This window comes from Hemitrygon akajei, chromosome 6 (genome assembly GCF_048418815.1).
Source record: "Hemitrygon akajei chromosome 6, sHemAka1.3, whole genome shotgun sequence".
NCBI lineage: Eukaryota > Metazoa > Chordata > Chondrichthyes > Myliobatiformes > Dasyatidae > Hemitrygon > Hemitrygon akajei.
Window position 1 is genome coordinate 2,500,292 of NC_133129.1, and position 12,149 is coordinate 2,512,440.

The 12,149-nt window shown below is 45.6% G+C and overlaps 1 protein-coding gene across 1 annotated transcript in view; it reads right to left on the minus strand.

The window, feature by feature from the left end:
• Positions 1-4,955, minus strand: part of slc5a6a (solute carrier family 5 member 6a) — a 76,703-nt gene extending 71,748 nt beyond the window's left edge. Inside the window, exon 1 of the mRNA XM_073047788.1 lies at positions 4,790-4,955. The gene's annotated coding sequence lies outside the window, so the exon portion shown is untranslated. The remainder of the gene's footprint in view (positions 1-4,789) is intronic.
• Between the last annotated feature and the right edge of the window lie 7,194 nt (positions 4,956-12,149).

Sequence of the window (12,149 nt, forward strand, 5' to 3'; positions counted from 1 at the left end):
AATATAGTATTAATGGTAAGACTCTTGGCAGTGTGGAGGATCAGAGGGATCTTGGGGTCCAAGTCCATAGGACGCTCAAAGCAGCTGCGCAGGTTGACTCTGTGGTTAAGAAGGCACACGGTGTATTGGCCTTCATTAATTGTGGAATTGAATTTAGGAGCCGAGAGGTAATGTTGCATCTATATAGGACCCTGGTCAGACGCCACTTGGTGTACTGTGCTCAGTTCTGGTTGCCTCGCTACAGGAAGGATTTGGAAGCCATAGAAATGGTGCAGAGGAGATTTAGAAGGATGTTGCCTGGATTGGGGACCATGCCTTATGAAAACACATTGAGTGAACTCAGCCTTTTCTCCTTGGAGCGACGGATGATGCATTGATCATGTGGATAGTCAGAGGCTTTTTCACAGGTCTGAAATGGTTGCCACAAGAGGACATAGTTTTAAGGTGCTGGGTAGTAGGTACAGAGGAGATGTCAGGAGTAAGTTTCTTTCTCAGAGAGTGGTGAGTGTGTGGAATGGGCTGCCAGCAACAGTGGTGGAGGTGGATACGATAGGGTCTTTTAAGAGACTTTTGGATAGGTACATGTTGCTTCGAAAAATAGAAGGCTATGGGTAAGCCTAGTAATTTCCAAAGTAGGGATATGTTTGGCACAACTTTGTGGGCCGAAGGGCCTGTATTGTGCTGTAGGTTTTCTGTTTCTACATAAAATGGGTTTGCCTTGCCAATGAGTTAGAGGATGTGGGTTTTGAAAGAATCTACAGTTATGAAGCAGTAGGAACACATGGAATTTTAATTTCTCTAATATTGACTTGGCCCACCCATAGAGCAAAGGGTTTAGACAGGATGGAATTTGTTAAGTGTGTCCAGAACAGATTCTTACCACCAGGCAAGTGCCAGCCAGCTTCTTCCCTGCTGTCGTAAGACTATTAAATGCTTCACTAGTACAAGACCATAGGTTATATAGGAACAGAATTAGGCCATTTGGTCCATCAAGTCTGCTCTGCCGTATCATCATGGCTGATCCTTTTCCCTCTCAGCCCCAATCTCCGGCTTTCTCCCCGAATTCCCTTCATGCCCTGACCAATCAAGAATCTATCAACCTCTGTCTTAAACATACATAAAGACTTGGCTTCCACAGCTGCCTGTAGCAAAGAATTCTACAAATTCATCATCTTCTGAGTAAAGATATTCCTCCTTATCTATTTGCCAATATATTTTTAGGCTGTGTCCTCTGGAACTGTGAGAGGGGAGAGGGTTCCCTGTGACTGTGAGGGTTTCCCCTGGATAGTGTTTCCTGCGAATCCCAGCCGTGTGTGGCACGGCCCAGGCCCGAGAGTGAAAACGAAATGATGTTCAGCTGACTGAAGGGCCAACTCAGATTTTAAAAATTAAGGTGTCAAAGCTGATGGAGGACGACAAGCGGGTGTTGAGCTCCCTGCTCCGTGTCAGGCAGGATCCCCACCGGAGCCCATCCATCTGCCTCTCCTCTCACTACTCCCGTTGGGTGCAAGGTGCAGGAGTCCTGACCAGCTGCGCTCGCATCAGCGCTGAACTGGCTTCGTGGCCGTGGACTCGCTTGCGACGTTTACGATTGAGTGCGTTTACATGGAGCTCTGCCACAGGAAAGCAGCATCCATCATCAAAAATCCCCACCATCCACGCCACGCTCTCCTCTCAGCACCACCATCAGTCAGGAAGGACTGAGGTCAGCAGGAGTTACTACCTTACAACTCTCAGGCTTTGAACCGGTATAGGTAACTATCCTCACCACTACTCTGAACTGATATACTCACTTTCAAGGTCTCTATAATTCATCTTCTCAGTATTAATTACTTATTTATTTTTTATTTCAACAATTTATCTTTTGCAAATTGGTTGTCAGTCTTTGTTTATGAATTATTTTCATAAATTATATAGTATTTATTTATTTTCCTGTAAATGCCTGCATGAAAATTAATCTCAAGGTAGTATACACTCAGTGGCCACTTTATTAGGTACAGGAGTGTACCTAATAAAGTGACTATAGGAATGAAACCTGCTATGGTCTTCTGCTGTTGTAGACCATCCATTTCAAAGTTCAACACTTGTGCATTCAGAGATGCGCTTCTGCACATCACGATTGTAACTTGTGATTATTTGAATTAATGTTACCTTCCTGTCAGCTTGAACCAGTCTGGCCATTCTCCTCTGACCTCTCTCAGTAACAAGGCGTTTTCACCTGAACTGCCACAGAGCTGCTGCTCACTGGGTGTTTTTACTTTCTCACACCTTTCTCTGTAAGCTCCAGAGATGGTTGTGCGTGAAAATCCCAGGACATCTACAGTTTCTGAGATACTTAAACTACTCCATCTGGCACCATTTCACGGACAAAGTCACTTATTTCTTCCCCGTTCTCAGGTTTGGTCTGAACAACTGAACCTCTTGATTGTGTCTGCATGCTGTTATGCATTGAGTTGCTGCCACCTGACTGGCTGATTAAATGTTTGTATTAATGAGCAGGTGTACCTATTAAAGTGGCCACTGGCACTGGCACCTTGAATGAAGCCAAAACCACAGGTCGCCTCTTTTCAGAGAATTTGCGTGTATGTGGTTATGAGCTGGAGGCCATATTTAGCACCCAGTCCACAGAAACAGGATGTATTAGTGCACAGGATCCTTGCAGAGTTCTGCTAGGGGAACACAGTACCCTACTGACCCTGGCCTGTGCATTTTGCAGCTCATGTTCTGTGGATTACATAGAAAACCCACAGCACAATACAGGCCCTTCAGCCCACAAAGTTGTGCCGAACATGTCCCTACCTTAGAAATTACTAGGCTTACCTATAGCCCTCTATTTTACTAAGCTCCATGTACCTATCTAAAAGTCTCTTAAAAGACCCTATCGTATCCACTTCCACCACCGTTGCTGGCAGCCCATTCCACACACTCACCACTGTCTGAGTAAAAAACTCACCCCAGACATCTCCTCTGTACCTACTCCCCAGCACCTTAAACCTGTGTCCTCTTGTGGCAACCATTTCAGCCCTGGGAAAAAGCCTCTGACTATCCACACGATCAATGCCTCTCATCTTCTTATACACCTCTATCAGGTCACCTCTCATCCTCCTTCACTCCAAGGAGAAAAGGCCAAGTTCACTCAACCTGTTTTCATAAGGCATGCTCACCAATCCAGGCAACATCCTTGTAAATCTCCTCTGCACCCTTTCTATGGCTTCCACATCCTTCCTCTAGAGAGGTGACCAGAACTGAGCACAGTACTCCAAGTGGGGTCTGACCAGGGTCCTATAGAGCTGCAACGTTACCTCTCAGCTCCCAAATTCAATTCCACGATTAATGAAGGCCGATACACCATACGCCTTCTTAACCACAGAGTCAACCTGCACAGTTGCTTTGAGCGTCCTATGGACTCAGACCCCAAGATCCCTCTGATCCACCACACTGCCAAGAGTCTTACCATTTATACTATATTCTGCCATCATATTTGACCTACCAAAATGAACCACTTCACACTAATCTGGGTTGAACTCCATCTGCCACTTCTCAGCCCAGTTTTGCATCCTATCAATAACCCGCTGTAACCTCTGACAGCCCTCTACACTATCCACAACACCCCCAACCTTTGTGTCATCAGCAAACCTACTAACCCACCCCTCTACTTCCTCATCCAGGTCATTTATAAAAATCACGAAGAGTAAGGGTCCCAGAACAGATCCCTGTGGAACATCACTGGCCACCGACCTCCATGCAGAATATGAACCATCTACAACCACCCTTTGCCTTCTGTGGGAAAGCCAATTCTGGATCCACAAAGCAAGGTCTCCTTGGATCCCATGCCTCATTACTTTCTGAATGAGCTTTGCAAGGGGTACCTTGTCAAATGCCTTACTGAAATCCATGTACACCACATCCACTGCTCTACCTTCGTTAATGTGTTTTGTATCATTAGCAAATTTATAGATGGCTTTTGAGCTATACCTAGCCACACAGTCATGGGTATAGAGAGAGCAGAGCAGTGAGATAAGCATATATCCCTGAGGTGCACCAGTGTTGATCGTCAGCAAGGAGGACATATCACCAATCTGCACAGAATGTGGTCTTCTAGTTAAGAAGTTGAGGATCCAATTGCAGAGACAAAAGGTTCTGTAGCTTATCAATCAGGTCTGTGGGACCTGTAACGACCTGTCAATGAAAAGCCTCCTGACATAGGTGGTTGTATTGTCTAGGTGATCCAAGGCCGTGTAAAGAGCCATTGAGATTCTGTCCACTGTAGACCTGTTGTGGTGATAGGCACAGTTGTTAGTTTGGGCTGAGACCCTTCATAAGGACTGAAAAGGAGAGAGGCAGAAGCCAGAACAAAAATGTGGTGCCCCACTTTCTTTCATGGTCCACTGTCCTCTGCTATTAGATTCCTGCTTTACCTGATTACCTCTTCCAGCCAACACCTCCCCAATTCTTATTTCTTCGCCGTCACCTGGTCTGAGTTACCACCTACCAGATTGTACTCCTTCCCCTCCCCCCACCTTCTGCCCCTTTCCTTTCCAGTGCTGTTAAAGGTCTCAGCCCGAAACGTCGACTGTTTATTCATAGATACACAGAAAACGTACAACGCAATACAGGCCCTTCGGCCCATAAAGCTGTGCCGAACATGTCCTTACTTTAGAAATTACCTAGGGTTACCCGTACTCCATGTACCTGTCCAAGAGTCTCTTAAAAGACCCCATCATATACGCCTCCACGACCGTCGCCGGCAGCCCATTACACGCACTCACCACTCTGAGTGAAAACTTACCCCTGACATCTCCTCTGTTCCTCCAACATTTCTGTGTTTGTTGCTCGAAGTTTCTTGTATCTGCAGAAATCTCTTGTGTCTCCGTTTCTCCTCCGATGGGTGTGACCTGAAGTGTTGTGTTTGTCAATGAAGGCGAGAACCAACATGAATGAGATTTTGCGGTGAGATTGTGGTGTTGCCGGGGTGAATCCGCCGTTTGCATTTCCATTCTGCGCTCAGCCCGTGTTGAGTGAAGTTAGACAGACGGCGCCCTCTAGTGCCAGACCGATATTATTACAGAAACCTGCTAAGCAAAAGCATTCGGGTGTCCGACCCGCCTTTGTCATTAATCCAGCTCTGAACAGGCCGGAATTCAGAGCCTCGAATATAAACACAGAAGTCAGCACCAGTACGGAATGGCACAGTAGAGTAGCGGCTAGCATAACGCCAGCAGTTCCAGTCTAGGAATCAATTCCCACCACTATCTGTAAAGTGTTTACAACATCTCCCCGTGACCGCGTGAGTTTCCTCCGGGTGCCCCGGCACCTCCCACATTCCAAAGACGGGTGGGTTGAGGGTTAAAAGTTGAGGAACGCCATGTCGGCATTGGAAGCGTGACATGCCCGCAGCACATCCTCGGACTGTGTCGGTCATTGACACAACTGAAGCATTTCACTACAAATTTCCATGTAGGTATGACAAACAATGCCCAATCTTGTGCCTTTAACAAGCACAGCGGAGCGCGGTGGGAAAAGGAATTATCCACTATCTGGTTCAAACCTGGTGCAAGGTTTCCACGTGAAATGTCGACGGTTTCTGTTCCTCCTCCCCACTGACGCTGCCTGGCCCACTGAGTTCAGTGTATTGCATGGGACAGTGAAGCCGCAATAAATACAAGATGCTAGACATGTTGAACACGCCCACAAAATGCTTGAGGAACTCTGCAGGTCGGACAGCATCTATAGGGGCAGGGGACCTTCTTCAGAATGGGAAGGAAGGGGGCAGAAGTCGAAATAAGAAGATTGGGGGTGGGGACTACAACCTGGGAAGTGGTATGTAAAAGCAGGTGAGGGGAGCTGGGTAGTGTATTTAACATTTCATTAATATGTGAATAATATTAGAAACATAGAAAGCCTACAGCACAATACAGGCCCTTCAGACCACAAAGCTGTGACAATCTTGTCCTTAATTCAGAAATTACCTAGGGTTACATATAGCCCTATATTTTTCTAAGCTCGATGTACCTATCTAAAAGTCTCTTAAAAGACCCTATAGTATCCGCCTTCACCACCGTCGCCGGCAGCCCATTCCACGCACTCACCACTCTCTGCATATAAAACTTACCCCTGACATTTCCTCTGTACCAACTTCCAAGCACCTTAAACCTGTGCCCTCTTGTATTAACCATTTCAGCTCTGGGGAAAAGCCTCTGACTATCCACACAGTCAATGCCTCTCAACATCTTATACATCCTATCAGGTCACCTCTCATCCTCCATCGCTCCAAGGAGAAAAGTCCGAGTTCACTCAACCTACTATCATGCTCCTCAATCCAGACAACATCCTTGTAAATCTCCTCTGCACCCTTTCCACAGTTTCCACATCCTTCCTGTAGAGAGGTGACTAGAAATGACCACAGTACTCCAAGTGGGGTCTGACCAGGGTTCTATATAGCTGTAACATTACCTCTCGACTCTTAAACTCAATCCCACGATCAATGAAGGCCAATGCACCGGATGCCTTCTTAACCACACAGTCAACCTGCACAGCAGCTTTGAGTGTCCTATGGACTCGAACCCCAAGATCCCTCTGATCCTCCACACTGCCAAGAGTCTTACTATTGATGCTATATTCTGCCACCATATTTGACCTACCAAAATGAACCACCTCACACTTACCTGGGTTGAATTCCATCTGCCACTTCTTAGCCCAGTTTTGCATTGTATCAATGTCCCACTGTAACCTCTGACAGCCCTCCACACTATCCACAACACTCCCAACCTTTGTGTCAAAAGCAAATTTACTCACCCATCTCTCCATTTCATTTTTCAATCTTTTTTATTGATTTTCAAATAAAGAATATACAAATCGAAAGAGGAGTTTAACAAGTAGATAATATAAAAGACATATAAACACCAGTAGTAAAAACAGAAGGTATATAATATCAAAATCAAATAGGTAATATATTATGCTGTTATATATACAATGATCAGAAAGAAATTACAACTCCTCATAGCAATCGTAAAAAAAGATTGGAAGATATAAATATAAGTTACAAAATATAACATGGAGAAGGGAGGATGATGTAAGAAACTGGGGCGGAGGGGTGGAATAGGTGGAAGAGGTAAAGGGTTGAAGAAGAAGGAATCTGATAGGAGAGGACAGTGGACCATGGGAGAAAGGGAAGGAGGAGAGGCACCATAGGGAGGTGATGGGCAGGTGAGGAGAAGAGAAGGGGTGAGAGATTATTTGTATAAAGGTTATTGAGGTTGGGATTATGGTCAGATATGCAGAACAATTCCAGTATTTACAATGAGTACACTTTGTAAATTATTTCACTGGCTGGAGTATGCAAGGGAAATTCCTGAAAGGCACCATTTGAGTACAAGATAGAAACACACGAGATTTTGCAGATGCTGGAAATTCAGAGCAACACACGCAAGATGCTGGAGGAACTCAGCAGATCAGGCAGCATCTATGGAGATGAATAAACAGTCGACTTTTCGGGCCGAGACCCTTCATCAGGAATTGGTAAATTATTTGAGTACAGGTCTTTGTTTCCAAAACGGGTTTGTCTCAGCTTCTCCTGCAGTCCGCTGAGAACGTAACCCTTTAAGTCAGACCAAGTCACCTGTGGAAGTGCTCTCGGCTAATCTTAAACAATCCAGGTGTGCATTTTACTACTGCTATTAAAACTAAATAGTGCAGTAACCCGTCCGTCCGCTGATATCTGATTTTAAAAAAAAAAGCAACCATGTGAATCTGTGGTATTGCCGTAAAACCTCGGTGATTTTTAAGTGTCCTTCAGGGAAGGTGACTGCCTGATCTGCCCTGGTCTGACATGTGACTCAAGTGCAGCAGAACATTGAGTCAATGTCCTGAGAACAAGCGGAGAACTAGAGGCAGCCGAACTGTATGAACAGACTGTACCTTAACCGACCAACGTTTGCCACTCTCCGAATGATTGATGGCACGCGAGTATAGTAGCGAGGGTGCACTTTGCAGCGCCAGCGACCCGGGTTCCATTTTTGCCACAGTCCAGCAAAAAGACCCAGAGTTGTGTTGAAGAGTGTTGTGGTTAGGGCAACCAGTTTTAGCGCCAGTGATCACTGATCAGGGTTCAATTCCCGCTGCCGTCTGTAAGGAGTACATTTATTATCAAAGTATGTATTCAGTATACAACACTGAGATTCGTCCTCCCCGCCACGGAACAAAAAAACCCAGGAATCCATTTAAAGAAAACCATCAAACCCCCATGCGCAAAAAAAGAACAAGTCGCGCAAATGGCAAAAAAAGAGTGAGACACGCTTTTACAATACAAAACACGAAACCACAAAGACATCCAGAGAGTCCAGGTGTATTCAGTTCACTTCAATCTCGCACCGCTATCTGCAGGCGACAGCGGCCGTCCGCCCCGATCAAAATCGCACAAAACAGCAACAAAACAAGGAGCGATCAGACAGCAGAAACACACGATAACATGAACTTTTGTACATTCTCCCCAAGACAGCATGGGTTTTCTTCCGGTGCTCTGGATTTCTCCCATATTCCACAGACGTACGGATCAGGGTGAGTAAGTTACGGGCACGCTAAGTTGATGCAGAAAACATGGCAACATTTGTGGTCTCCCTGTGGAACATCCTCGGGGTTTGTTGGTCGTCAATGCAAACGACGCATTTCACTATATGTTTCAATGTACACGTGACAAATTAAGCTAATCTTTTAAATTGTTAACATAAAAACAGAAACTTGCTTCTTGCCCAGTGTGGATGCAGATGAATGTGTGGGTGTGTTAGGGATGGGTACACTGAGTGATTCTGGTATCCACAATTACAACATGCTTTGGAAAGTTCTTCTCTGGCTGGACTGTAAATGTGGGGCATCAGTTTAGGGTGAGAGGGGGAAGATGAGGGGTCATGTTTTCACCCAGAGGTTGATGTATATAGAACGAGCTGCCAGAGGAAATGGTTAGAACAGCTGCAGTAGAGTCATTTAAGAAGCACTTTAGTACAGAGAAGGGCGAGGCTTGGAGAGGTGTGGGCTGAATGCAGGAAGTTGGGATTAGAAGGGTGGTCAGCATGGTCTCGTTGGGCCGAAGGGCCTGTATTCATGTTGGATTGCTCTGTGACTCTGTGATTCAAGGAATGTTCAAGAGGGGTTTGCAAATTCCTAGCGGATAAGATAGATCCGGGTGAAAGTCATTAGCAGGGTAATGGAGACAGACAAAGAGCTGTTCTATCGGGAACTGACAGACTCGATGACCTGGAACCTCTCCTTATGTTGTAACAATATTATGATTCCGTGTCTGCTTTCCCTGGCATGCCCACCTATTGGAAACTGAGTTGAGTGGGGAACCATCCCATCTGATTCACTCATTGTTGAATAAGGAGTTGGGTGTGCAAGGGTGGTTAAGAGATAGAGCAGACTAAGGGAGGAAACCCACGCAATGGAATTTGGTTGGAATTATCACTGTGCTGCCATAGTATTGATGGGCATAATGGCCTCTGCCTGAACCTTCTAACACTCAGCAAGCCTTTGAAATACCTGCTTTAAGCTGAGAAAGCTAATAAAAGTTACTGAGTGACTACTCCCAGGCCAGGTACAATAAAACAAAGTTACTGGTGTTATTATTTCTCCCTGGCAGGAACAACAATTGACACAAGGTCAAATCCCACCATAGCAACTGGGGAATTTGAATTAATTTTAATTAGGAATAAAAGGATGGCATTAACAGAAGTGTTTATGGATTTTTGTAACATTTTTCCTGCTTCCACCTGCCAAGCCGTTTATGAAGTGTGGGGTTTAGGGGCAGGGATGAGGGGGAGTTGGAGGTCAGGGGCTATAAATGAAGAGTCAGGGGCAGGAGCCAGTTTTCAGAGTCCAGGCAGAAGTGTTGTGATGTTGAAGGCTACAGACACCCGAGGGTCTGGTCTGCAGGCACGGAGTTCAAAACCAGTGATTCTGGTGTTTAAGGACAGTGGTCAGTGGGTTCCAAGGACAAAGGGTTGTTGAGCCATAGGTGAGTGAGTGAATTATATCTTATTAACTTATTTATGGTAATTTTGTGGTTATATGGTTTTTGGACTCGTGATCTAGAGGAATGTTGTTTTGTTCGGTTGTACAGTCAGATGACAATAAACTTCAGCCTGAACTTGAGTCTCAGGATTGGAGGTCTATGCAAGCCTGAAGTGCAAAATCCTGTGACTGGCAAGTCCTGGGTTCAATATCAAAGGTTGAAGATCAAAGTTGGCGAGTCTGAAGGTCCCAGAGGAGGTCAAAGCACCAAGGTTGCTGTCTCAGGAAATTGGAGGCTCAACACCTATGAGTTCTGGGCCATAAACCGGAGGTCAAAGACCTGGAGGCAGCTTGTCCTGGTGTGTGTGTGTGTGTGTGTGTGTGAGAGAGAGAAAAGGACTTGTCTTACTGTTGTTGTTGTGTTGCTGTTGTTCTTATGGGTATTCTTGCTTGTGCTGTTCTGCTGAACATTGTGGGCATGCTATGTTAGCACTGGAATGTGTGACGACACTTGTGGGCTGCCCCCGGCACATCCTGAGGTTGTGTTGGCTGTTAATGCAAATGAAGCACTTTACTATACATGTGATAAATAAGTTAATCTGAATCTGAATTTGATCTTTGTGCGTTTCAACGAGACCTTTTCTCATTCTTCTAAACCAAGGTTTCCCACCCTGGGGTGCATGGACCTCTTGGTTAATGGTAGGGGTCTATGGCATTAAAAAGGCTGATCCTAACAAATGCATTGCTGTTTTACTCATTCTCTCTTCCTGCAGTGAACCCAATATCCCTAGAACAAGGATTGTGAAACTTCGCTGCATTTCCTCTGCAGAAAGTGCTTCCTAAAGGAATAAAACTGTACACAATATCCTGGCAGGCTCTCAGCGAAGCCCTATCAAATGGCCGAAAAGGTGTCTTACTCCTGCATTCATTTGCTTGTGTACTGAAGGCTAACATACCATTTGCTTTCTTAGTGGCTGCTGTACCTGCATCGTGACTTTCAGATACACCCAGTGCTCAGTTTCTCACCACTCCTCTTTTCTGGTTTGCTCACTCAGACAAATAACCCCACATATTTCCACATTGTATTCCATCTGACATGCTCTTGCACACTCACTTCACCTGTCCATATCCCCCCACAAGCCTCCTGCCCACTTTAAAGGAGACATATGGAGCATCTGCCCTGCTGCCATTTTGTCAAACCCATCTAAAATGTTACACATCTTGGTCTGGCAAGGTAGTGCAACAGTTAGAGTAACACTACTACAGTGCCAGCAACCAGCAGTGGTCAGCAACAACGATGAGGAGGCTTACAGAGAGGAGGTAGAGAGACTGCTCAAATGGTGTGAGAACAACCATCTGAGTCTCAACGTGGACATGACAAAAGAGATGATCGTGGACTTCAGGAAGGCTCAGATTGACCATTTTCCATCGCACATCAATAGCTCTGCCCTGGAGAGAGTGAAGTTCCTCGACATGCATATAATGGACAATCTAACCTTGACCCACCACCCACAACACCTCTTCACTAGTCAAGGAGGGACAGGAGCATCTATACTTTCTGAGAAGACTGAGGTGTGCAGGGCTCCCACCCCTTTTTAACAACGTCCTACAGAAGCACCATCGAGGCTGCACCAGTCTGTGGTACAGGAGCTGCAAGGCATCAGACTGGAAGATCCCGCAGAGGACAGTAAAAACTGCCGAGAGGATCACCAGGGTCTCCCTCCCCCCAGTTTGGGACATTTTCCGGGAGCATTGTAATCAAAGGGTCTGAAGAATTGTTGAGAATCCCTACCACCCATCCCACAATCTCTTTTACATCTGGAAGTAGGTACTAGACATTAGGACCTAGATTTCTGGACTGGGTAGCAGCTGCTTCCCTCAGACTGTGAGACTAACGAAAATCCTGACACCATCGAGGTCTTGTCACTGGGACAGTGAGATGTTTAATGTAAACTTGTGTTGCACATTACATGCATTTTGAAATATATTTTATGAACACATTTGTGGTAGTATTTTATTTTATGTGCTGTGTGTGCGATCTATGTTTTGTGGGCACACTATGGTCCAGAGGAGCATTGTTTTGTTTGGTTGTATACATGTAGTCAGATGGCAGTAAACTTGAACAGAGAGTCCATGGAGGGGAGCTG